General features: G+C 36.8%; 1 non-coding gene across 1 annotated transcript; it reads left to right on the top strand.

Moving 5' to 3' along the window:
* Positions 1-19,401: 19,401 nt before the first annotated feature.
* LOC133286216 (small nucleolar RNA R71) lies at positions 19,402-19,513 on the top strand. The gene has a single exon (XR_009748098.1). It is a non-coding gene; the product is annotated as a small nucleolar RNA R71 (small nucleolar RNA).
* The last annotated feature ends 5,723 nt before the right edge of the window (positions 19,514-25,236 follow it).

The raw sequence follows: 25,236 nt of genomic DNA, 5'->3' as shown, positions 1-25,236 counted from the left end.
AGGGTGGATGCAAGTAGCGTCTTGCACTATTTGTGGGTATTAGACGTATATAAATCCTGCATTTCTCTGGCCAGTAGAATAGAATTGACACACATGACATGATTATCTGCTGCATTGCACTATTTTAGAACTGATGATGATATCTGCTTTTAAACTTATATTGCACATGTAAGTGAGCTTGGGGTGGAAGATCCTTGAGAACCCCTTGTCTTACTGAGATTTCTGGTTTAGAGATCTCACCCCATGTTTGGGGAATGCTTATTGCAGGTCCTGGTAGTTTGGTGACTGATGCCTCTGGCGGCAGGAGGCCAGAGCTTAGTTGATGTTATATGCTGTTTGCTGCCATGACTGGATATGGATGTTGTTTATGTTTTCCGTTCTTTATGTTTATGCTGTTATTGAAACTGATGTTGGGCGTGTTGCCTTATTTGAGTGAGCATGGGGATTGTCCATGACACTTTATGTTAGTGCTTTTGATTTGGAGTTGTGTAAACTGTTAGATGGTCCGGGCTACGTTGTTGTAGTTCCGTGACTAGAGACACACTTTTATTATGTATGTTATGAGGTCTTTTCAGATAGTTGTTTTATTGCAATTACATACAGGCGATGTTTTATTAATTGATTAATAAGCAAGTTGGTAATGATAATGACATCATAATCGAAAAGAAAAAGATATTTCGCATTTTTAATTAAGTGTTGCTTAATACGATAGTATGATAACATTACCGGATATATACGGGGTGGTGGACCGCGCCATTTCTCTGCCTTTTCTACTGGGACGAGGCACAAACTTGCGCCAGTGTGGCGCTAAGTTGAACCATTTCACTGGTGCTTGTACTGTGCACTTTTTTTTTTAAAAAAGAAAAAGGAAATCCTTACCTTGGGTTGCCTCCTAATAAACGCGTGTTTAACGTCACGAGCCTGACGGTTACCTCTTTATGTACCAACAAAGTTAAGATATTGAGCCACAGTATTTTGTGACACAAGCCCTCTATGATAGAATTTCAACCTCGAACCATTCACCTTGAAAGGTCTATCTTTATCAATGGTGATATTTCTATTGTACCATAAGGAAAAACTGTTTTTACAACATAAGGACCAGACCATCTTGATTTCAATTTACCTGGAAACAATCTCAGGCAAGAATTATACAGCAAAACCTGTTGGCCAGGCTCAAACTCTTTGTGAATGATTCTGCTATCATGCGACTTCTTTGTTTTCTCCTTGTAGATTCTGGCACTCTCATATGCAGAATTTCTGAACTCATCAAACTCACTTAATTGAATCTGCCTTTTCTCAAGAGCTTTTGCTGGATGAAAATTCAGAAACTTGATAGCCCACAAAGCTCTATGCTCTAACTCCACAGGTAAATGGCAAGATTTTCTAAATACCAACTGATAAGGTGACATACCAATAGGAGTCTTAAACGCATTCTGTATGCCCACAGTGCATCGTCCAACCTCTTAGACCAATCTTTCAAAGAGTTTTCAACAGTCTTCTCAAGAATCCGCTTCAATTCTTTGTTAGAAACCTCTACTTGGCCACTGGTTTGAGGATGATAAGGTGTAGCTACCTTGTGTTTAACACCATATTTAGCCAGTAGATTATCAAACTGCTTGTTACAGAAATGAGTTCCTCCATCAGTTATTATGGCCCTTGGTACACTAAACCTTGTGAAGATATTCTTTTTCAAAAAATTTACAACCACCTTGGCATCATTGGTAGGAATAGCCACATCCTACACCCACTTGAAAACATAATCAACAGCAACAAGGATGTACTGGTTGGAATAAGATGAGGGAAATGGTCCCATGAAATCTATTCCCCACACATCAAAAAGTTTTACCTCCAATATGCTATTCAGAGGCATTTCATCTTTGCAGGAAATATTTCCAGCTCTTTGACATTTCTCACATCTTTCTACGTAGTCCCTAGCATCTTTAAATAAGGTAGGCCAATAATAACCACTCTGTAAAACTTTTTGAGCAGTTCTATTACCTCCAAAGTGTCCTCCGTAATCTGATGCATGGCAATGCCACAGGATCTCATGTACTTCAAACTCCGGCACACACCTCCTTATAATTCCATCAGCACATTGGAAATATAAGTAAGGATCATCCCAATAAAATCTCCTTGCATCTCGTAGGAACTTCTTCTGTTGTTGCCTAGTAAGGTTAAGAGGCAACTCTCTTATTACCTTGTAATTGGAAATATCCGCAAACCAAGGAGGCACAAAGATAGCCAACACTCTTTCATCAGGGAAGGTGTCATTTATTTCTTTCTCAAGACCCTCTTGCAATTCCTTCTCCTGAATTCTTGACAAATGGTCTGCCACTTTGTTTTCCACACCATCCTTATCTCTGATCTCCAAGTCAAACTCTTGAAACAAGAGCGTCCACATTACCAAACGAGGCTTGGAATCCTGCTTAGTCATCAAATACTTGATATTGGAGTGGTCAGTAAAAACAATTACCTTGGAACCCAACAGGTAAGACCTAAATTTGTCCAGTGCATACACTACTGCTAGCATTTCTTTTTCGGTTGTGGTATAATTTACTTGTGTCTCATTTAAAATCTTGCTAGCATAGTATATGACATGTAACAATTTATTCTTACGTTGGCCAATGACTGCACCAATTGCATAAGCACTAGCATCACACATAAGCTCAAAAGGTAAACTCCAATAAGGAGCTACAAGGATGGGAGCCGTAGTGAGCTTTTCTTTTAACAAATTAAAAGCTTTAAGACATGTATCATCAAAATGAAATTTAGAATCCTTTTCTAAAAGTTGGCTCAATGGTTTAGCTATTTTGGGAAAGTCTTTGATAAATCTCCTATAAAATCCAGCATGTCCTAAAAAACTTCTAACACTAGTTACATTAACAAGATGAGGAAGTTTTTCAATCAACATGAGTTTTGCTTCATCAACCTCAATCCCATTCCCAGATATCTTATGGCCTAATACAATTCCCTCTTGTACCATAAAATGACATTTCTCCCAGTTTAGTACAAGATTAGTTTCTTGGCATCTTTTTAAGACATGAATCAAATTATGCAAACATAAATCAAAACAAGAGCCAAAAACGGAAAAGTCATCCATAAATACCTCAAGATTTTTCTCCACCATGTCAGAAAAGATGGAGAGCATGCACCTCTGAAACGTAGCAGGTGCGTTGCATACACCAAATGGCATCCGTCTATAAGCAAAGACTCCAAACGGGCAAGTGAAGGCTGTTTTCTCCTGGTCTTCTGGTGCTATTGGAATTTGATTGTACCCAGAGTATCCATCCAGGATGCAGTAGTAGGTGTATCCAGCTAACCTTTCTAACATCTGGTCCACAAAAGGAAGTGGAAAATGGTCCTTCCTTGTGGCTGCATTCAACCTCCGGTAGTCCACATACATCCTCCAACCAGTTATAGTTCTGGTTGGAATTAATTCATTTTTATCATTGTGAACTACAGTGACGCCTCTCTTCTTTGAGACAGTTTGCACTAGACTCACCCAAGCAGTATCCGAAATCGGATAAATCATGCCTGCATCAAGAAGTTTCACCACTTCTTTTCTCACTACCTCCTTCATTGTAGGATTAAGCCTCCTTTGAGGCTGCCTTACTGGTCTGACATCATCCTCCATGAGGATTTTGTGAGTACAAAATGAGGGATTTATACCCTTCAAATCAGAAATAGACCACCCTATGGCAGTCTTATGGTTTTTCAGCACTTCAATCAGTCTTCTTTCTTGCTCACAAGACAATCCTTTATTGATGACAACAGGGTAAGTCTTCTCATCACCCAAAAAGGTATATTTAAGAGTTTCAGGAAGTTCCTTCAACTCTACTTTTGGGGCACCATCTTCTTTGTCATCATCTTTCTTCTCAAGAACTTCAAATGCTACATTTTTTCTTCCTTAAAAGGGACAATCTCACACGCCCTAAGTTCTTCATCAAGCTCTTGACTAGAAGATTTTTCCTCTTCCACCACTTTCTCTAAAACATCAAGTCTAAAACAATCGCCTTTGTCAGAAGATTGTTTCATAGAGTCAAAGACGTTGATGGTAATGGTCTCATCATTCATCCTTAACTTTAGCTTTCCGTTTTCAACATCTATCATGGCCCTAGCAGTGGCCAAGAAAGGTCTACCCATCAAAAGAGGCATTTCAGTTCCCTCTTCCATGTCCAATACCACAAAATCTGCTGGAAAGATGAACTTATCCACTTTAAAAAGAACATGTTCAACAATACCAGTTGGCCTCCTCAAAGATCTATCAGCAAGTTGAAGAGAGACCATAGTGGGCTTCAATTCAGTAATTCTCATAGATTTACAAACAGATAATGGCATCAGATTTATACTTGCCCCAAGATCACACAAGGCCTTGTCGACATTAGTGTTACCAATAGCAATTGGAATGTTGAAGCTCCCTGGATCACGAAGCTTGGGAGGAAACTTCTTCTGTATTATGGCACTACATTCCTCAGTGAGTGTTACTGTCTGACATTCCTGCAACGTGTCTTTTCTTGATAATAGGTCCTTTATAAACTTGGTATAATTTGGCATATTAGCCAAGGCTTCAGCAAATGGAATATTAATGTGAAGCTTTTTGAATATATCAAGGAACCTGGCACACTGCTGCTTCTGAGCATCCTGCTGCTTCTGAGCATCCTGCTTGAATCTTTCAGGATAGGGTGCCATAGCTCTCATATACTCAGGACTCAATTCATGCTTCTTTTCAGCAATCACATTCTTTCCTTTTTCAATTTCTTTTTCAGCGGGCATTGCTACTTCAGCAGGTTTTTCACTTTCTTTTTCAGGATCACCCTCCTCATCAAGTCTCTTCTCTACTTCAGGAGATTGAAGTACTTTGCCACTTCTCGTTGTAATGGCCAAACAATCCTCCTTCGGATTAGTAACTGTGTTATTAGGAAAAGTACCTGGAGTTCTATCAACAATTTGCTTAGCCAGTTGGCCAATTTGATTCTCCAAATTCCTTATAGATGCATTTGTGTTTTTGTTATTGGCTCTAGTCTCCTCCATGAAAGCATTTGAGTGTTGAGCCATTTGTCCTACAAACTTTACCAAATCAGAAGGTTCCTTGGGCTGGATCGGTGGAGGTTGCAAGTAGTTGTTTGATTTGAAATCAAGACCAGTTCCATGTACCTTCCTCTGAAAATTATTACTTTCAGAAGGAAAATTCAGATTTCTTGGAATATTTTGTGGTAGAGGTCTTTGGTCATACCAAATGCCATTCACATGCATTTGTTGACGAGGATCAGAAGACAACAAAGAAGGACATTCATTAGACTCATGATTGTCCTTGCAATATTCACACACAATTGCAACAGCTTTAGTTTAAACACTAGAAAATTGCATCTTATCAAGCCTCTCTGTCAGAGTTGCCATTTGCTGAGATAATAATTTATTTTCAGCTAGCACCATATCATTACCTTCCAGCTGAAGGATACCTCTCTTAGGATTAGATGACACCCCTTCATTTTCATTGGCAACCATTCTCTCAATCAGCTCCAGAGTCTCATTTGCCCTCAAAGATTTAATAGTGCCACCTGTTGCACCATTCAACACCATCTGAACCTCAGGTTTACAACCATTAAAGAAGATTCTCACCTGATTTCCAGCAGTCAAGTTATAATGAGGACACCTCCTTATTAAATTCTTGAATCTGTTCCATGTTGCACACATAGTTTCACCCTCTAATTGAGTGAAATTGGTGATGTCATTCACTATCTGATTGTATCTCTCCATCGAGAAGAACTCAGCAAAGAACTTCTGAGATAAATCATCACATGTAGGAATGCTGAGTGCATGCTGCCTTTCCAATCAACCGAGAGCTTTTCCCTTAACAGCAAAGGGAAACAATTGCAACCAGATTACATCATTGGAGACTTGAGGATGTTTGGTTGAGTCACAGATCATCAGTAATCTGTCTATGAATCTGTGAGAATCTTCATTCCCCTCTCCTCCAAACTGCGCTCTCTCCACCAATTGAATGTCAGAAGACTTGAGCTCCCAAGTGTTGTTAGCAACAATAGGCTGAACAATGCTCGAGTTGGGCCTGTTGAATGCTGGAGTAAGGATAGTATCCATGAAAGGATTGTCTGCATCATTATTTTCGGCCATGATTTGTGGTCCTTCAGGAAGAGTCTCTAACTCGTTGAATGCAAGCTTCTTCCGAGCGAGTTTTCTGTTTCTCTTTTCAGTCTTTGTAATTTTCGAATCAAATGGGAATTCTGCAGTTTTGCCTCGCATACAACTCAGAAAAGAGATTAGTAGCACTTTTTAAATAAAAATAAATAAAATAGAATAAAATAAAGTAAAAGTATTCACAAAATCCAACCTTAAAGATCAAGATTATATGATATAAGAAATGCCAATCCCCGGCAACAGCGTCAAAAACTTGATACTCACTGGCAAGTGTACCGATCACACAAGTAATATAGTGATAAGAAACTATCGTCTCCACAGGGATTGTGATCAAATATCAATTAATTGTTCTTTTTAGGACAAGACGAGATTAAACAGATGTGACAAGATATTATGAATTGAGTAATAATAAGAACTAAATTAAAACGTATTTTTGGAATTTTTGTTATGAAAAATAAACAGAGATTGATTTTATAAAATTGGAGAAAGCATTGTAGCTAGAGTGCACTCACCATATGATCCCACCTTTTACTCTGGATTGATTTACAATACTCATTTACATAAATACTCAAATAATTTAACATTTAAAATTATTAAATAGTTAACCTTCAATTCCTCGCAAGGTTAACCATTTAACTTCAATTGAAACTCCAATCCCTTGTGATGTTTCTCCTGAAATTAAGCAATAAGCACGATAAATTAAACCTCTGCAATTGTATATACGTCTATTCCTAGCACGCATACAAATTGTTATCCTACTCCCTTTCAAGGTTAAAAACTCCAATATTTCTATCTAGGGTTCTAACCCTCAAACTATCATCAACAATCAGATTGATCAGTTCTAATAAAGAGGATAGAAAATACACACAGAGTAGAGATAAAGCTAAATATATAAACGAGTAAATATAAACCAATCCGTTGTAACAATGGTTCACATAGGGTTTGTGACCCTAACTACAATAAAAAGTACCTAGCCAACCATGATCATGGCTGAAATATCAATATTCAACATAAACTGGAAACTGGAAAATGGAAGAACAAAGATGAACAAGAAGATCTCTCGGAAGCTCTCTCTCTGAAGCACGACGGTTCTCTTCAGAATGCCCCAAATTCTGTGTAAAGCATCCTATTTATAAGCCATCTTTCCTTCTTCCAAGTTTGTCCTCGTAAAAACACGGTACTGTAAAATTGCAAACTGGCGCAGGACCGCGCCAGATCCCTGGTTATTGGCTCTGCATCGCGGTGCTAACTTGCGCCAGTGTGGCGCTAAGTTGCGCTGCTTCTATGGAATTTTGGCCCAAGGATATGATGCAACATGGAATTTCCACTCGTGTGAAGTCGCGTCACCAAGCTTTTTACCCTTTCGTAGTTTCCACCTCTTCTCCCTATATAAACATCACAAATAAGTGAGAAATGTCATTGAAATAGAAAAGTCAATATATTAAGCAAATATGTATAAAAAGTTCTCTTTTATGACTTAATTCTCATCATTTTCAGCTTGGAAAACTACATCTGCCAGAGGCACATCAATGACACAGTGTTAGGCTCGTGATTTGAGAAGTTCCTTACTTAATGTTTTAGAAGTTTTTTGTGATGTAGGTTTTGACATTACATAAAAAACACTTTGGTGCATATGGTGTCTCACAGTCAATTACTCAGCCCCTCTTGCTCTTAAGATATAAAGGACTTACGGGATTCTTATGACTCCTGAAAGCTCATATTACCTCTTATGGACCCTTTGTTAGAATGGTATTCTCTATTGTAATGGTGGAGAAAAGAACTTAACAAGATTATTCTATCCAAGGAGCAAGAAGGAAAAACAAGAGAAGAGATTTCAAAAATCACTGCCATTTTCATCATCCATAAGCCATACTGGCAAAGACCCGATGGACTCATATGGTCTCAGAATATTGCATATCTATGGGGATATTTTAATGATTATCCATTAGATCCCTATTCCAAGACAACCTTGTTAAAACATGTTAAAGAACTTAATGGATATGAAGATGCAGAACCATTCCAGCCAAGTTCATAACATGGCCCAAGCTTGTCACAAGGCTCAGATCCAATGCAAATTGATTTGGTTTTTGATCCAATCACAGCCCAAGACCGGGATGTTAATGTCATAGATCCAAATGTTGTTGTTATGACAGAAATAATTGAAGAAATTGCCAAATCAGACAAGCCTTGGGGGAAGGAAATGTATGTTGATGTCCACTCAAAAGAAAGAAGAGCTTTAAATTTGTCCAATAGTACTAACACTACTGATGATGTCTAAAGTGGAGAGACACGTGTATTGTTTTAAGTTAAAGTGTGTGCTAAATAACTCAACTTTTAGGAAAGTTGATTGTCTATTGTATAATTATATCTGATGAGTTGTCTTTTGTTTGATTATCTTGTTTCTAGTTATTCTCGTTTCCTTGCTTATAAAAGGAAATCTTGAGTGCTTGTATTGGTAGAACAAGTTTGCTTAAAATAAAAGCTTGTGTGTTTTTCCCTATGAGTTTCTAAAGAATTTTCTCTTCTCTCTGAAAACTTAATATAATGTTCTTACTATAATTGCTAATCTCTGGATGAGAAAGTTAGTATGCTCTGCACTTGCCCTGCAAAGGGATCCTGTGTATCAGAAAATGGACTCAGAATTGATCCAGTATTACGGTCCTCTCATCTTTAAGGATTCATGGATGATAGTCTCCGATGAAAGAGCTAAAAGGCTAAGGGGTGCCGTGAAATGCTCAGATAAAAGGAAGACTAGTACATGGTTTCTTAACGATTGTGAGGCTCACGACCACTTGAAATAAAGTGGGATTCACGCTAACAAAATTTTGGTGTTGTGGGAATAATCAAGTGCAATGTTAATAAAACTGGATCCACCGGTGCGATCCGTCTGATTTTCGTGAAAATCGATGACCCAGCTAGTCCATAAAAAAAATAAAAAATATTTTAAATAAATAATAATAATGAATATATTTGAGTATTTTTTGTTTATTGACTTACATACGTAGATTATGTACTTATAACACTAATATTATTTTAATTATATATTATGCAATTTCAATTATGTATTATGCATGAAATTTTAATTTGATTTATAGTTAGAAATATTGTTTATTGAACCTGAAATTCTGTATCAAGATCATTATATTTTTGTTTGATCTTTTTTTGGATAATAATGTATGATTGTTTTTTTTGTTAAAATATTTGAAATTTTTATCTTTTTTCTTTTTAGATATTTGAGTATGTTTATAATTTTTTAGTATAAATTATAGAATTGCATATAATTATCGTCAGTAACCCAGTATCTCGATCGAGTTGATGACTTAGCCAATTTTAATAACATTGTTCAAGTGGTTATTTTTTTTATTTTTGATGTTTGGAAGAATTTTATGTTGAAATTATTTTCAAATGTGAAAAAAAGATAATATCTACTTGGTTTTCGCAATGCTTAAGTTTTGTTGGATTTGCACCATATTTGTGTAAAATTATTTTATTTTTAGTAGTGATATTTGATGCAAGTAATAAGTGTTCCAGAATTTGTCATTGTATATTGTATTTTTTCTAATAGAGTAAAGTAATATAGTATTTACTTTTCTCATCTTCTATAATACTTTTGAATATCCTTCCACTTCTTGATTAATGCCACAAAATCACTAGAAGAATTACCAGCCAATTTCTCTGCAATTTGATCATTCAACCCTCTTTTAAACTTGAAAGCCAAATCTTCAGGAGTCAATGTAGCTCTCCGAAAAGTAGAATACTTAGCTAGTTTGTTGAATTTGGCCAAGTCCTTATCAATAGACATCTGACCCTGATTCAGGTTTTCAAATTCCTTCAAACGGGTCTCCTTGGGAAAATACCTCTTTAAGAAGTGTCTCTCAAATAATGGCCAGATCACAACATAACCTTGACACTCCAATGGTAAGAGGACATTATTCCACCAATTAGTTGTGTCCACTCGTAACATATAAGTAGAGTACAATAATTTCAGATTGTCATCACATTCCATGACACAAAAAATATGCTCAAGCTCTTGTACCCATTCTATAGCAGCAATGAGGTCTGTTCCACCCTTATAGTGGGGTGGTGAATGTTTTCTGAAGGCATTCAATCTCTTGTCATGAGTTTCTCTATCTTCAATAGGAAGTCCAACAGATCTCACAGTCACAACATTCACATGATTACTAGAAACTTCAGCATGAGGATTAACATTACCAACCCATTCCTCTACATGGAGAGTATGTGGGGGTGGTGGCGGCTGTGGTGGCAACTGGGGCTGCTCATGTGGTAGAGGTTGTGGTTGTGGCCTTTGTTGTTGCAAAGGTTGTGGATGTGGATCTTGTTAAAAGAAATTTCATCATCTCAACATTTGCCAATCTATTTGCCGTCAACATATCTTGATTATCTTTCATTATTAATTCAAGCTCCTGCTGCTTAGATGCAGCCATAGTCTGCTGCAGCGCAGTCAAAATTGCTACAACAGCATCTGATTGCGGATAATTCGCCCGACGATTGGTTTGGGGTCTAACCATATTTGCCAAAGTAGGATCTGACTGGTCGTCAATTGTTTCTGAAGGTCTTCTTGGAGGAACCATAATTCTGCACATATTACAACAAGGAACGAGTTAGCTACGCTCACACTTAGTGATCAGACATGCATATCATAGCACTCCAAGAAAAACACTCAAGAACATCAAAACTCAAACATTATATGCTATTCATGTATATATCACTATTCATATATACAGTACTATTCAAAAATACGACATCTTTAATTTTTTCTTACTTTCACCGATCAAATTCAAGTCCCAAAAGGGTGAGAGACGAATCTCCAGTAAGCCCCAGGTTTATAGAGAATTCTCCATACCCTGGGCCCACTTCCTGAATGACAGTCAGATACATAATATACAAAACATTATATACATCATATATCATACTATATTGAACATATCTTATATAACATCTCTGAAGTACGCAGTCATTCCCCAAGGACCTCTCTCCAAGTGGAAATCAATGCATTTATTCCCAAGGGTCTCTCCCCTACATGGAATATCTCATATCTTATTGGGGTACACCATTATTCCTAAGGGCCTCTCCCTTAGATGGAGTCGATTCAATGGCCAAGAATCATCATACATATCACATAAAATATGTAATATCATATCATCATATGGCTTTATATGAATGCATCTATATCATATATCACATACATATTATACAATCACACCACAGTCCGTACACTATGGCGGAACACAAAGTAGGAGCGAAACCCATAAACATAAAGCTTACCTCTCGAAGCTGTATAAATGGCCTACCCGACAAACAAGTTACCAAGCCTCCTTTGATATAGGATCCTCAACAAGACTCTTAGGCGCACATAGAATAGGGAATCTACACAAATATCAATAAAATGGTTCAAAGCCAAGCAGTTAACCAAACACACCATTTATTGATTTCATCTTATACTTATCAAATCTTTTTTTTACTATTCATATATACGATATTGTTCATATCTACAATACTATTCACGTATATGTCACTATTCAAATATACAGTACTATTCATGTATACGTCACTATTCACATATATAATACTATTAAAAAATACGACATGTTCAATTTTTTCTTACTTTCATCGATCAAATTCAATTTCTATCATTTCTTCCAAAAAAGCATATGTAGCATATGTTATTATTCACTATTCATCCAAAACTATGACTCCAGATCTACAACAAAAACTAAATTAAAACAACAAAGTTTTCTTACCGTAGATATGTTCCTTAGGTTACACACTTCAACTTTGGCTTTGGAACGAATGAATTTCGTTAACTCTAGCTCAAATTATGCTCCTTCGAAGATTTGACTTCAAAGTCTCTTTCGCTTCTCTCCCTCTCTGTTGTCCGTGGAAGTTGAAGAAAAATTGAGGAATAGTGACTCGCTTGAGTCATTTAAGTGAGTTCTCTATACCAGTGGGTATAAACTTATCTATCAACACACCTCCATTCGTGACTAAACTTTAACCACTGCAATATTTTTCAGTTATATTTCTAACTTTACTTTCACTTTTTGGGTAACTTTGTTTACCCATATTTTTACCCTTTAACTTTTATTTTAACTCATTTTTCATCAAATGTGACTTTATTTTTTTTCTTCTACTTTCCTTATAATTATTTTTCAATATTATGACTAAAATCATTAATTCATAATTAAATCCACAATTACATGTGAGGGTTATTATATTCATCCCACCTTTTAAAGATTTTGCCCACAAAATCATACATAAGTCATAAACATACCTAAATCAAACGCGGGATATAACCTGAGGATCTCATTCTCATGCTCTCATGCAGCGTCCTCAGGTGTCAAACCTTTCCATTGGATCTTAACTATAGGGATAACTCTATTCCTCAATACTTTTTTATCACGAGCCAGAACCTTCAATGGTCCCATAACAAATTTTAAATCTTTCTTTACATCTATGTCATCCTGCTGGATAATGTGAGACACATCAGATACATATCTGCGAAGCTGACTCATGTGAAAAACACTATGATGATTAGACAAATGTGGAGGTAAGGCAAGCTGATAAGCCACAAGTCCGACCCTCTTTATTATCTGGTAGGGCCCTATGAACTTATGACTCAATTTCCTCACTCCAAGAGCACCTGTAGTCAGTGATAAACAAATAAACACATAATCCCTTTCAGAAAATTCTAGGGGTTGATGTTTCACATCATAGTAACTCTTTTGGCAGCTTTGCACTTTCTTTAATCGATCTCTGATCAAAGCAATCTGCTCAGTAGTTTCTTGGACCATATCTAGCCCAAATAACTCTCTCTCACCAATTTTTGACCAATAAGTAGGCGCTCTGCACCTATGGCCATACAATGCTTCATAGGGAGCCATGCCCAAATTGGCATGATAATTATTATTGAAGGAAATTTCCACAAGAGGTAGATACTTGTCTCAAGTAGTCCCATGTTCTAAGGCACAAGCCCTCAACATGTCCTCCAGAATCTGAATGGTCCTCTCTATCTGACCATTACTTTGGGGATGGTAAGTTGTACTTAATCTCAGCTGCATGTCAAACACCTGTTGTAATGCTCCCCCTAATCGAGAAATAAACTAAGGGTCCCGATCATTAATGATGCTTTCTGGAACACCGTGAAGTTTCATAATCTCTCTTACATATATATAAGTTTCACTAATGATCCTTATCATTTACTGATACTTTTGTATTTTAAAAATAAATAAATTTACAAAGTCAATATATACAAAAGATGTTATTTACACAATAATCATGAAAAAAATTTAGGATTTTCAAAAAATCGAAAACCGATCCAATCCAAACCCAAAAAAATTGGATCGGATCGGATTTGAAAAAAAATCCAAATCGAATGGATGATTACATGATCAAACCGAAGAGATTGGATCGGATAATTTTTGCTTCCAAAATTATTCCAATACAGACCGCAAACACCAGTGAGTTGGGCTGCATTATTATTATCATTAAGTATTTGGTAAATTTGGATCCCGAAGATTGTGTAGTTGTCCCTACCGTTGTATGAACATTAACACTAGGGGGCGCCACTTTTGAAATATTTGCATGGCTGTTACGAGAAATTGTCATTTGATTGCGGTTCTTATCATTAATGGAAATGGATCCTATCATGTTGAAAAAAATATGATATGGTTAGGTGGGAAGATCACAACCATACAAAGGTAAATCAACGGTTATGATTTTATAATTATCTATTTTAATATTTTTTTTCTCTCTTCCTTTATTACCATTGTTCCACCTTTGTATGATTATAATTCCTCACAGGAAATGGATCCTCTTATGTGTAATTTAACATGATCATGTCATATGGGAGGATCTTAACCATTAATAATTAAATCAACGGTGATGATTGTGTAACTTCCTATCTTTATATTTTTTCTATCTCCTCCTTATCACCGTTAACTCACTCATGTATGGTTATGATTGCCCCACATGACATGGTCACGTTAATTAGCACATGAGAGGTTTCACTCCATTCCCCACATGACATGGTCATGTGAATTTTCATATGAGAAAATCCAGATCCATCGTTAATAGCATTATCTCTAGGCTTGCGGTTACGGGTTACCACCATACAAGCACTTTTTGTGTACAGCAGGAGTACATAATTCCCTTTCCAAAAGAAAAAACACGGGACGAATGAAAATAATTGTAAAGATGGGAGTAGTATAAAAATATTAAAGTAAAAAGTTTTTTGAGTTATTAACAAAAAATATGGTCCCATTTTAGTTCTTTATAAAAAAAAGTAGTCTTGAGGTCTCTAAAAAATTTAAAGTGAACTCATTTAGTTAAAATTGTGGTTCCTCACAAATTCAAAAAAAATTCACATTAATCTTTAAAAAAGACTAAAATGATTTCACTTTAAATTTCATAGGAACCAAACAACTATTTTTTTTTTTTTTTTTAAGAAACTAAAATGAAAATTATATTTTTTTTGTTAGAAAACAAAAAAAACTTTACTCAAAATATTATTTTTTGTCATATTTAATTAACGATGTACTAAGTATTGTGCCACAGGAGCACTGAAATATTTCCACCATCCACGGTCCTACGCTGCTGCTGCTGTCCGTTGTCTTCTTCGATTGATTAGCTTGCTGACTATGGTTTCTGTATGTTCCGCCGTTTGTTCGCCATTCTCTGCTCTCTCTAGTGCCGTTCGTCCGTTCGCCATTCTCTACTCTTTTTTACATATGCAAACTTTAAAACTTTTCTTTGAATTATTCCTTTGCTAAATTCCACCTCTTATTATATTCCTTTCTTATACCTTACTAATTATAATTTCCATTTTAGTTCTAAAGTTGATAAATGACTAATGTGTTTGGTTTGTGTACGTTAAACAAGTGGTCTATATGTGCACAAAAATTATAATTTTTTTTTGGTAATTACAATAATTATAATTTCACTTGGCCTAGCTATGCAATTAACCAAAAGTTTGTTCCTTATATTGAGGATTTTTTTCTCATACTTTAACATGTTTTATAATCCACTGATATTATTTTCTTTCTTTCTAATATTCTTTTTCATTTCCCCCTATTTTTTTGGGGGTATAAATGGAGGGCAATACGCCAAAAAACAAGGCCAAAACAACTAAAACAATAAGTTCAACAAGCCATTTCCAGCTTGCACCATTATATTATTTCTAAGATCTGAGTCTGCTAGGAACTCTACTGCAAAAGAAGATTAATTATCAGAGATAATCGTTCTACAGTACTGTTGGTAGTTGAATCCCAACTTTGTCAAACAATAAACACAATTAAAGGTTATCCAGAGTCCTTTCCCGTGTGAACAATCCCAGAGCACGTGAAGGGTAGTTTTTGCCTACGAAGCACCAATACTTCAAAAATCCTGACGTGTCGTGTCCGACACTTTCCGACATTGCAACACTCGTTGTAGAGACTCAAAAAAGGGTTTAAAGGTTGCGTTGTGTTGCGTTATTAGTTTCAATTATTAGATTCGTTGGATTACAATTACCATTTTATTGAGTTTAATATAAATATTTGGGATATCTTATGTTTCTTTGCAAAATTGATGGATATTATAAATTTAACTTCATTTTTTTGTTAAATTATTAAGTATTAAATATAATATACATTATATAAATTAAAAATAATATTTAATATTAAAACGTGTCTAACGTGTCGAAATCTAATATTTTTTAGAATTAACATAACAGAGTATCGTGTCTCGTGTCCTATGTCGGTATCGGTGCTAGATAGATTTTTCGCATGGTGAGACTCATAAACTGGCCCACAAATAAACGATAACCCTGATTGAAAGGGACGACCATTATGTCCTTCAAGGAATAGCCACCAATGAATCAGAAAACAACAACGTAACAACCACCATTGGGGAAACGTCACCCAAGACAGAAACACGAAACTTCGAACAAGTTTAACCCAGACCACCCCTATGGTTACTTGCTCCTTGTCCCATACAGGTGGAAAAAACTAACATGCAAGTGCACGAGGATAATACCTACATAGTGCATCAACACGACACGATGTGGAAAATGAGCCACATGGAGCTACCAATACTAGACCATCAGAGTGCAATGCAGAAGTTGAATTGATATCAGAACAAACCACTCAAGTTAGTAGCCCTTGTGGATTCACAGAGGGAGGCAACTTCCATGGAGCGATCGTCCACATTACTGATCTTGCAATAGAGACGACACAAGGAAGCAAGCCTTTAACCTTGCAACAAAATCAATCTCATCAATGAATATACTGACGTGGAATTGTAGGGGTGCTATAAAGAAGCACTTCAGAAGCACGTTCACAAGATTTAAAAGTTAGTACCACTTAGGTAGGCTAGGGGTGTGCAAAATACCCATATAACCTTAACCACATTGAGAATCAAATCGAATTGAATCCAAAATAACCGAATTTTCAAATCAGTTTATAAACTAGAATCATTTTTAATTTTTTAAAATAATTCAATTTGAACTGATTCCTTAATTTATTTGTAACCAATTCAACCTGAACCGAACCATTTAATAATATCAGTTCTTTTCATCTTTTTCTACTCAACTTCTCATCTTCTCTCTCTCATACAACAGTTTCTCTCTCTGTTTTCTCTCTCTCTTGAAACCACAAGATGGGTTATGCTGCAGTACAAGTGTTTCTGATCTTTGGGCTATTGGCCACATCATGCATAGCACAAGCACCTGGTGCTGCACTTAACCAGCATCAACCCCACGACCATCGCCCAAATCAGCACCAGCTTCGTCACCGACAACAAAAACCCCCTGTCTCCAGCACCAGCACCGTCGCATAAAAAACCAACACTAGTAGTGATGAGGCTGCACTTGTGGAGCATTTAAGGAAGAACCCAATGTTTCGAGTAGGCCTTCGCTTTATTTAGTTCCTTTCCAGCTTAATATCGAGCAAGCATTAGGCTTATCCTTATTGCAAGCTTTCCCTTTTGCTAGTTTTCAAGGATTTGGACAATTGGACTAGCATTACGAACATTTTGCATTTAAGAAGATGAGAACGCCAAGACATGTATGTTTTACACATGCTTTGAGAAACAATGAATTTGAATAAGCAAACTGGTTCGATTCTTTGAACTCAATTTTTTTTAATTGAACTGGTTGGGAAATGGTTCAAAAATGGTTTTAGGTTGGAACTGATTTGAAACTAGTTCATAATCGGTTTGTGTCAAACCGGTTCTGAACAAACCGAACCGATTCTATTTTAAAAAAATAGATCGGTTCAAAGAACCAAACCGGTTAAAGCAGTTCAGTTCGGTTCTTCCAAAAAATCAGTTCGGGTCGACCCATGCCCATCCCTAGGTATGGCTGCAATTTTGGAGCAAAGAGTGAATTGTCCAAAAGCACGCAGCATTATCAACAAGTTGCGATTTTCTGATGCAATCATTACTGAAGCCAAAGGTTTCTCGGGAGGTATTTGGGTTTTGTGGAATGGTGAGACTTTTTTTTATCACCCGAGGGCATGTTTGAGAGTTACTTTAGGAAGAAAAAATAAAAGGAAACAAAGGATTATATTTGTATTTCCTCTAGTTTATGAGTTTAAAGAAATAAGGGAAGAGAATTGAGATTTTTTGTAAAATCTTTCAAAAATATTCTCACCATTAAAATTAAAGTTTCCCCCAATTTAGAGGGATTGAGGGGAAAATATTAGAAATTACTTATCTATCCTTAGCATTAACAATGGATTATTGGATCCATTACCTTTCCTTAATTTATTGTTCTGTTTAACAAACCACCGCGTTATTCTTTGCTAAAGCTCACTTTACTTTCTGCATTATTTTATTTTGTTAATTTCACACCATATCACACCTTAACTATTTATTCCTATGATCTGTCGTTTCTCCTTATATTATGAAGGACTTGAGTATATAACGACACAGGGAATTGTATAAAGTTAAACTGAACCATTTGTCACAAGGGAACACCCTTCGGATACTTGGGAACGTCAATCAGGATAGTTCAATACTGTTAACCTATTCTTTTCATTCTTTAACACAGCCTGAAATATCAGTTAACAATACTTTCTCCGTGGAAACGATAATCTGGGACTTAAACACTCCTCTTTATTACTTGATGCGTGCACTTACGCGAAGTGGTCTTCCTTCTAAGGAACGAATGTGTTTCCTCTGACTGATTGTAAAAAAGACCAAAGTCACAATTTTGGGAACAAATGTGTTTTTCTCGATAGACTGCAAGAGGACCCAACAAGATCCAATGGTTTATTCTGGCTATCTGAAGATTTCTTCATTATAGTCTCCTTGGGATCACTCCTTTCAGTCTTGTCCTTTTGACTTTGCTCTCCTTTGCTTTCGGTTGAAGCTTCGCCTTCCTCATTTTCTTGCTCCTTAGTATCATTGATATCAATATCCACACTCTTTTGCACCACTTTAGGTTTATCATGAGGTTAGATCACCTTTCCGCTCCTAGTAGTGATTGCCTTGCAATGCTCCCTCGAATTAACTACGGTGTGTATAAGAAAGATGCCTTGACTCCTCTCAGCCAATTGTCTTGATAACTGCCCAATTTGGTTCTCCGAATTTCTAATGGATGCCTCATGGTTCTTGAAAGAAGATATGGCCTCTTACATGAATGCACTTGTATCGTTCATGAAGGCATTGGTTCCTTGAATATAATCATTGGTGGTCTTGGTTAGTTGCATCAGTGCCTTCTCCAATTCTGAAGTGTTATTCTCCTCTTAAAGAAGAGGAAGTTGCAATTGTTGTGGTGACTTGTAAGAGAAGCTTGGGTGAGTCTTTCACTTGGGATTATACGTGTCACCATAAGGATTGTTCTCCCTCTTCTGGTTGTACCAAAGTGAGTTCACCTGAGATGGGTCACTTCCTGCTAGAGCATAACAATTGCTGCTAACATGGTTGCCTCCTCAATGTTCATATACAGGCAGTTGTGCTTGAATAGCAAAAACTTGATATTTCTCAAACATGCTAGTGGGATTGGCAATTTGTTGAGACTGAAGTTTCTGTTGAGCTAGGATTGCATCATTACTCTCCAATTGAAAAACTCCTCTTTTAGGCTATACTGGAGAGCTTTCATTCTCTAGTGAGGCCATAGACTCCAATAACGCAAATGCTTGAGTTGGCATTTTCTGTCTCAAGGAGCCTCCTACACTAACATTTACAAACATTCTTGAAGATAGTGTTATTCCATTGAAGAAAACACGAACCTTCTGTCTATGTGGCAGTTCATATTGGGGACATCTTCTAAGCAAATCCTTAAACCACTCCTATGCAGCACACATATATTCCCCGTACTGTTGGGTGAAGTTGGTGATCTCATTCACCATTTGATTGTAATTATCCATTGGAAAGAATTTGGCTAAGAACTTGATTGTTAGATCATCCTACATACTAATGCTACTCGCAGACTGTTGATTCAACCAACTTAACGCTTTGTCTTTTAGTGAGAACTGGAATGGCCTTAATCGAATGGCTTTATCAGGAACACCAATTGTAACAGCCTGTTACGTACCGGTAATGTTATCATTGCATATGGTATTAAGCACAGTTACAATCACAGTAATTGAGTTAGTTAAATTACGGGTAAACTTTTTCTTTTATTAACTCCTTAACTTTAAATATTAACCATTTTCGTAATCAATTAAAAACAACACTGTAATCGTAAATGCAAAACTCGTGGAAGCATAAAACTTATTTATTATAACCCCTCTAAGAAATATCATCACTTTAGGTTGTAAAATGACACTTTTTCAAAATTTTGTACAGTGGGAATCGATTCCCAACAGCCAGGAATCGATTCCCAGCAGTTACTGTAGAAGTCAGTAGCTTCAATTTGGCTCCCCTGTTCCGAGGAATCGATTCCCATTCTTAGAATTGATTCCCAACCCTCAGTGGCTTAAATTCACGTGTTCTGTCTCAGGGAATCGATTTCCTACTGTGAAAAACCAGTTTTGACAGCTTTTTCACTTCAAAAGGGATCCATGATTTCATTCTTATCACATTAATACTTACTATAACCCATGTACCATTACTAATGTAGGCTCTAGGCCCTTCCATCATGCATATTCATTATGTAATGCATCAATTACAATATTTCCCATTTGTTTTGCCATTTACACATCGTATGGCTCATTTTGCATCACAAGTCACTAAATGCCTTTAAACATAATGTGTGGCCATGGACAAGTCCCATGCTCAGGAAAATACCAATATAAACCAAAGGCATGAAATATAAATCAAATACAAAAGACTTAGAATCTAATCATGAACACCACAAAAGCATGGAAATCTCAACATGCAATATGTTCATGATCTAAGTCCCAAAATGCTAAATAAAATGCTATGTGCATCAAATATGCTCCTCCAAAATGTCATGCTCTCCATATGCACATCAAGGTCTGACACCTACACTAAGCGGGCCTCTTGCCCGAAGCTCCCCCATGCTCACTATATCCTGAAATGATGTCCCTAAACGCGGGGTGAGATATACAAATATATATCAGTAAACCAAGGGTACTAGAGGATCACTCCACCCCATGGCTCACTTAATGTGCAACAAATAACATTATGTAAAATGCATGACATACAATATCACAAACAACTGGGCACAAATCCAAGAACATCCACATCGGGATTCCGTTCAAGGACCCCATCATATAACTCCCGAGAAGATTCCTGGTGCCTCTCTCACGGATGAGACGACCCCATGGCAAAACCTAACTGGAACTCCTCATGATCCCTATCCAGCGGAAATCCCACGTTTGGATCATCCTGGTACCGCTCCCAGAGTCGGCCCCACGGTAAAACCCGGCCGGAATCCTCAAAGGATATCTCCAGCGGAAGTCCAAACCAACACACATCTACTAGCCAGAGACCACAAATATCTCACACACAAATAAGCAATAATGCATGAAAATACATAATCACACAATGCCAAAAGCACAAAATCCAACCACAACCTTCCACTAGGTGTGGTGGAGCACACAAGGGACTAAACCCAAGTTCCAAAGGTTTACCTCAATCCAAGAGCAATGCTCCACACGTAAGCTCCAAGCTTAATCCGTTTCTATCGCATCTGTTAGAGGCAACCTATATGATCAACACATTGACCATCAATCATATGCAAACAATTCATCAATTTCACAAAACTTATAACCAATTTTTTAGCCACTTATGCCAAATAGCCCACATCATTAATTTCTCCTATCTCAATCACATTACCCCTCAAACTTAACAATTATTCACTAACAGATCAACCATTAATTAAACCATAATTCCACCTCAATTTTTCCTTAATTTCCCTCTATGGTTCGAATTTCTCAAGGGCATAAACCAAGACTTTCAATTCAATTTAACACCAATACTCATCATGAAATCCTATTATTAGTTCATATCCATGCTCCATAATTCATTCATCCAATCCCACATCCATGTTATTTCACAAAATCATCAATATCAACTCCAATTTTCACTAAGTTATAATTTTCCAAATCACAATAAATTTTATTGCATCAATCATCATCATTTATCATTCTAAGCATTTAATTCCAAAGGAGACATACCATTTAATGCTCCTAACTACCACAACTCAACTTACAACTTCAAAACCCTCATCCAATTTATGATCTCATTGAAAACTAAATGAGAGTGAGAAATCTTACCACTAATAGCTTCCTAGGATCCAAGGGGATGATCTCCAACCAATGAATAAACCCAAAAGTCACCAAAAATTCTCCAAAATGTCCAAAATTTCGTGGCTGTTTGAGGGGCTTTTCTCTCTCCACAATGCTCCCCACAAGATGCACTATATATGAAAGTCATTCACAAGAGTGTGGGGAACAACTTTGTAGTTGGAAGTTTTTCCTATAAGTGGATAGAAAATGGATTTGAAATTCAAAAGCTCCCTAACCCTATTAATGGTGAAAGCTCACGGGAGAGAAGGAGAAAGAGGAGAGAGAGTGTGCAGAAATTTTGACTCACTTGGTCCATTTGTCACTTAAGTGACTTATTTACAAAAAAAAAAAGTGACTTAAGTGGGTCCCACATGCCAATTAACTTTCTTAAATCACCCAATATAATCCACAAATTCATAACCTACGTATTTTTCTCGTTCACGTCATATTTTTACTTCTAAAAATACTGATCAAAATATCACGCTTATCGGTACAATTATACAGCAGTATTTTCCATCAGAAAAATTATTATTCACCAAAATTTCCGAAACTTGCCTAACCACTCGATTTTTCGCCCTGAATCCATTTTCGGCATTATTTTAATCATTTGAGATCTCTACTCAATTTTTCATGCCTAGGGATATGTGTTTGGTAAATTACCATTTTGCCTTTTCTACGTATTTTGGCCCTAATTTCAGGATTTTCACTAATCCTTCTCTTTTAATCAACATTATCACATATAACTATACATTTAGAAATACGAGGTGTTATACTATTCATCTTCATAGTGTCGCAGATCAGCAAAAACTTATGCAGATGGTAGTGAGGGTCCTCCATATTGCTTCCCTCGAACATGTTCTGTTGGACCAACAAGAGTAGTGCTGAATTGATTTCAAAGTTGTTTGCCGCAACTGTTGGCCTTACAATGCTTGATGTGGCCCTTGTGAAGTTTGGAGTCAAGAATGAGTCCATCAACTCCTATTGTGATGGTGGATTATTATTGTCTTCCATCGCGGCTTCTGCTGGTGACTATGAACTTGATGCTTCTTGTTGTTTCCTGAGCTTAGCGAGCTTCCTATCCCTCTTTGCAGTCTTCTCAATATCTGAATCAAATTTTAGAGAATCAGGATGAACTGTACCTCGCAAAGAAGAAAGAACAACAATTCAGCCAAATAATATAATGAACTAAAATTAGAAACAGTAAAATTAAAAATCCAATCTTAAGTATCTATATAACAGCTCGTTACGTACCGGTAATGTTATCATTGCATATGGTATTAAGCGCAGTTACAATCACAGTAATTGAGTTAATTAAATTATGGGTAAACTTTTTCCTTTATTAAATCCTCATTGTTAAACAATATCCAATTTCCGTAACTAATTAAAATAATGCCGTAATTGTAAATGCAAAACATGCGGAAGCATTAAAGTTATTAATTATAATCCCACTAAGCAATACCATTAAATCTAGGTTATAAATTGACACATTTTCAAAATTTGTGCAGTGGGAATCGATTCCCAACCTCCATGAATCTATTCCCAATAGCTACAGTAACAGACAGTAACTAAAATTTGACTCCCCTATTCTGAGGAATCGATTCCCACCCAAAAGGAATCGATTCCCTGAAGCAGAGTACGTAAAGTTCAGCTACTGTGATGTTGGGAATCAGTTCCTTTCAAGAGGGAATAGATTCCTATACTGCAAAATCACATTTTGACAGCTTTTAAATCACTAACAGGATCATGTTTTCTACTCCTAACACTTTGGTGCTCAACATACAACTTATACAAGTACTAATGTAGGTTCTAGGCCCTTCCATCATGCATATTCATTAATCAATGCATAATTTACAATATTTCACAATTCCATTGCCATTTAAACCTCAAATGGCCCATTTTACATCACAAGTCTTCCAATGCCTCAAAATACAACATGTGTGGTCATAGATAAGTCCCATGCTCACCAAAATACCAATAAAATCAAAAGGCATAAAGTATAGATGAATTACAAAGACTTGGCATATAGTTATGAACATACAAAAGCATGGAAATATGCACATGCAATAAGTTCATAACCTAAGTCCAAAATATTAAAAATTATGCTATGTGCATCAAATGGAATCCTCCAATATGTTATGCCCTCCAAATGAACCCCATGCTCAACTCCTCCTCTAAGCTGGCCTCTTGCCCGAAGATACTCCATGCTCAACAACCTGAAATGATGTCCCAAAACGCGGGGTGAGATATACAAATATATCTTAGTAAACCAAGGGTACTAGAGGATCAGTCCACCCCATGGCTCACTCAATGCGCAACAATAACATCATGTAAAATGCATAACATACAAAATCACCAAACAACTGGGCACAAATCCAAGAACATCCACATAAGGATTCCGTTCAAGGACCCCATCATATAACTCCCGGGAAGCTTCCTGGTGCCTCTCCCATGGATGAGACGACCCCATGGCATAACCCAACTGGAACTCTTCATGATCCCTATCCAGCGGAAGTCCTACGTTTGGATCATCCTGGTGCCGCTTCCAGAGTCTGCCCCACGACAAAACCCGACCGGAATCCCCAAAGGATATCTCCAGCAGAAGTCCAAACCACACACATCAACTGGCCAGAGATCACAGATATATCACACCATATGCTCCAAGCATGTCACAACATCAAGCAATAATGCATGAACATGTCATTTCACACGATGTCAAGGAGCACAAAATCCAACCACAACCCTGCACTAGGTGTGGCGGAACACACAAGGGATAAAACCCAAGTACCAAGAGTTTACCTCAACTCCGTACGCAATGCTCCACACATAAGCTCCAAGCTTAATTCTCCTCAATTGAGTCCGTGAGAGGAAACCACCAATAGCTTTCAATGGTCCAAGGGAATGATCTCCAACCAATGATTCAACACAAAAGGTCCCCAAATTTCCAAAAATACCTATATTTTTGTGGCTGACTTTGGGGAATATCTCCTCACACAATGATCCCCACAAGATGCACTCTACATGAAAGTCACTCACAATCTCAAGGGGAACAACTTTGTAGTTGGAAGTTTCTCACAAAAATGGCTCTTACTCAAGATTTTAATTTGAGAAGCTCACTTTCCCTATTTCCATGGTGAGGAGCTCGTGCGGAAGAAGAAAGAGAGGAGGGAGAAATGTGAAAATCTCATTTCTTTGTCTCTTTAACCACTTAAGTCACTTAAGTGGGTCCCACTCGTCAATTAACTTTCTTAAATCATCCATTTTAACCCACAAATTCATAACCTACGTATTTTTCTAGTTCACGTCAGATTTTTACTTCTTAAAAATACTGATCATATTTTCACGCTTATCAGTACAAATATATCGCAGTATTTTACACTGCTAAAAT

This window comes from Gastrolobium bilobum, unplaced genomic scaffold (genome assembly GCF_033153095.1).
Source record: "Gastrolobium bilobum isolate Gb01-03AN ecotype WA unplaced genomic scaffold, APGP_CSIRO_Gbil_v1 utg249659, whole genome shotgun sequence".
NCBI classification, from domain to species: domain Eukaryota; kingdom Viridiplantae; phylum Streptophyta; class Magnoliopsida; order Fabales; family Fabaceae; genus Gastrolobium; species Gastrolobium bilobum.
The sequence above is the reverse complement of the archived record's forward strand: the minus strand, read 5'-3'. Positions and strand labels throughout refer to the sequence as shown.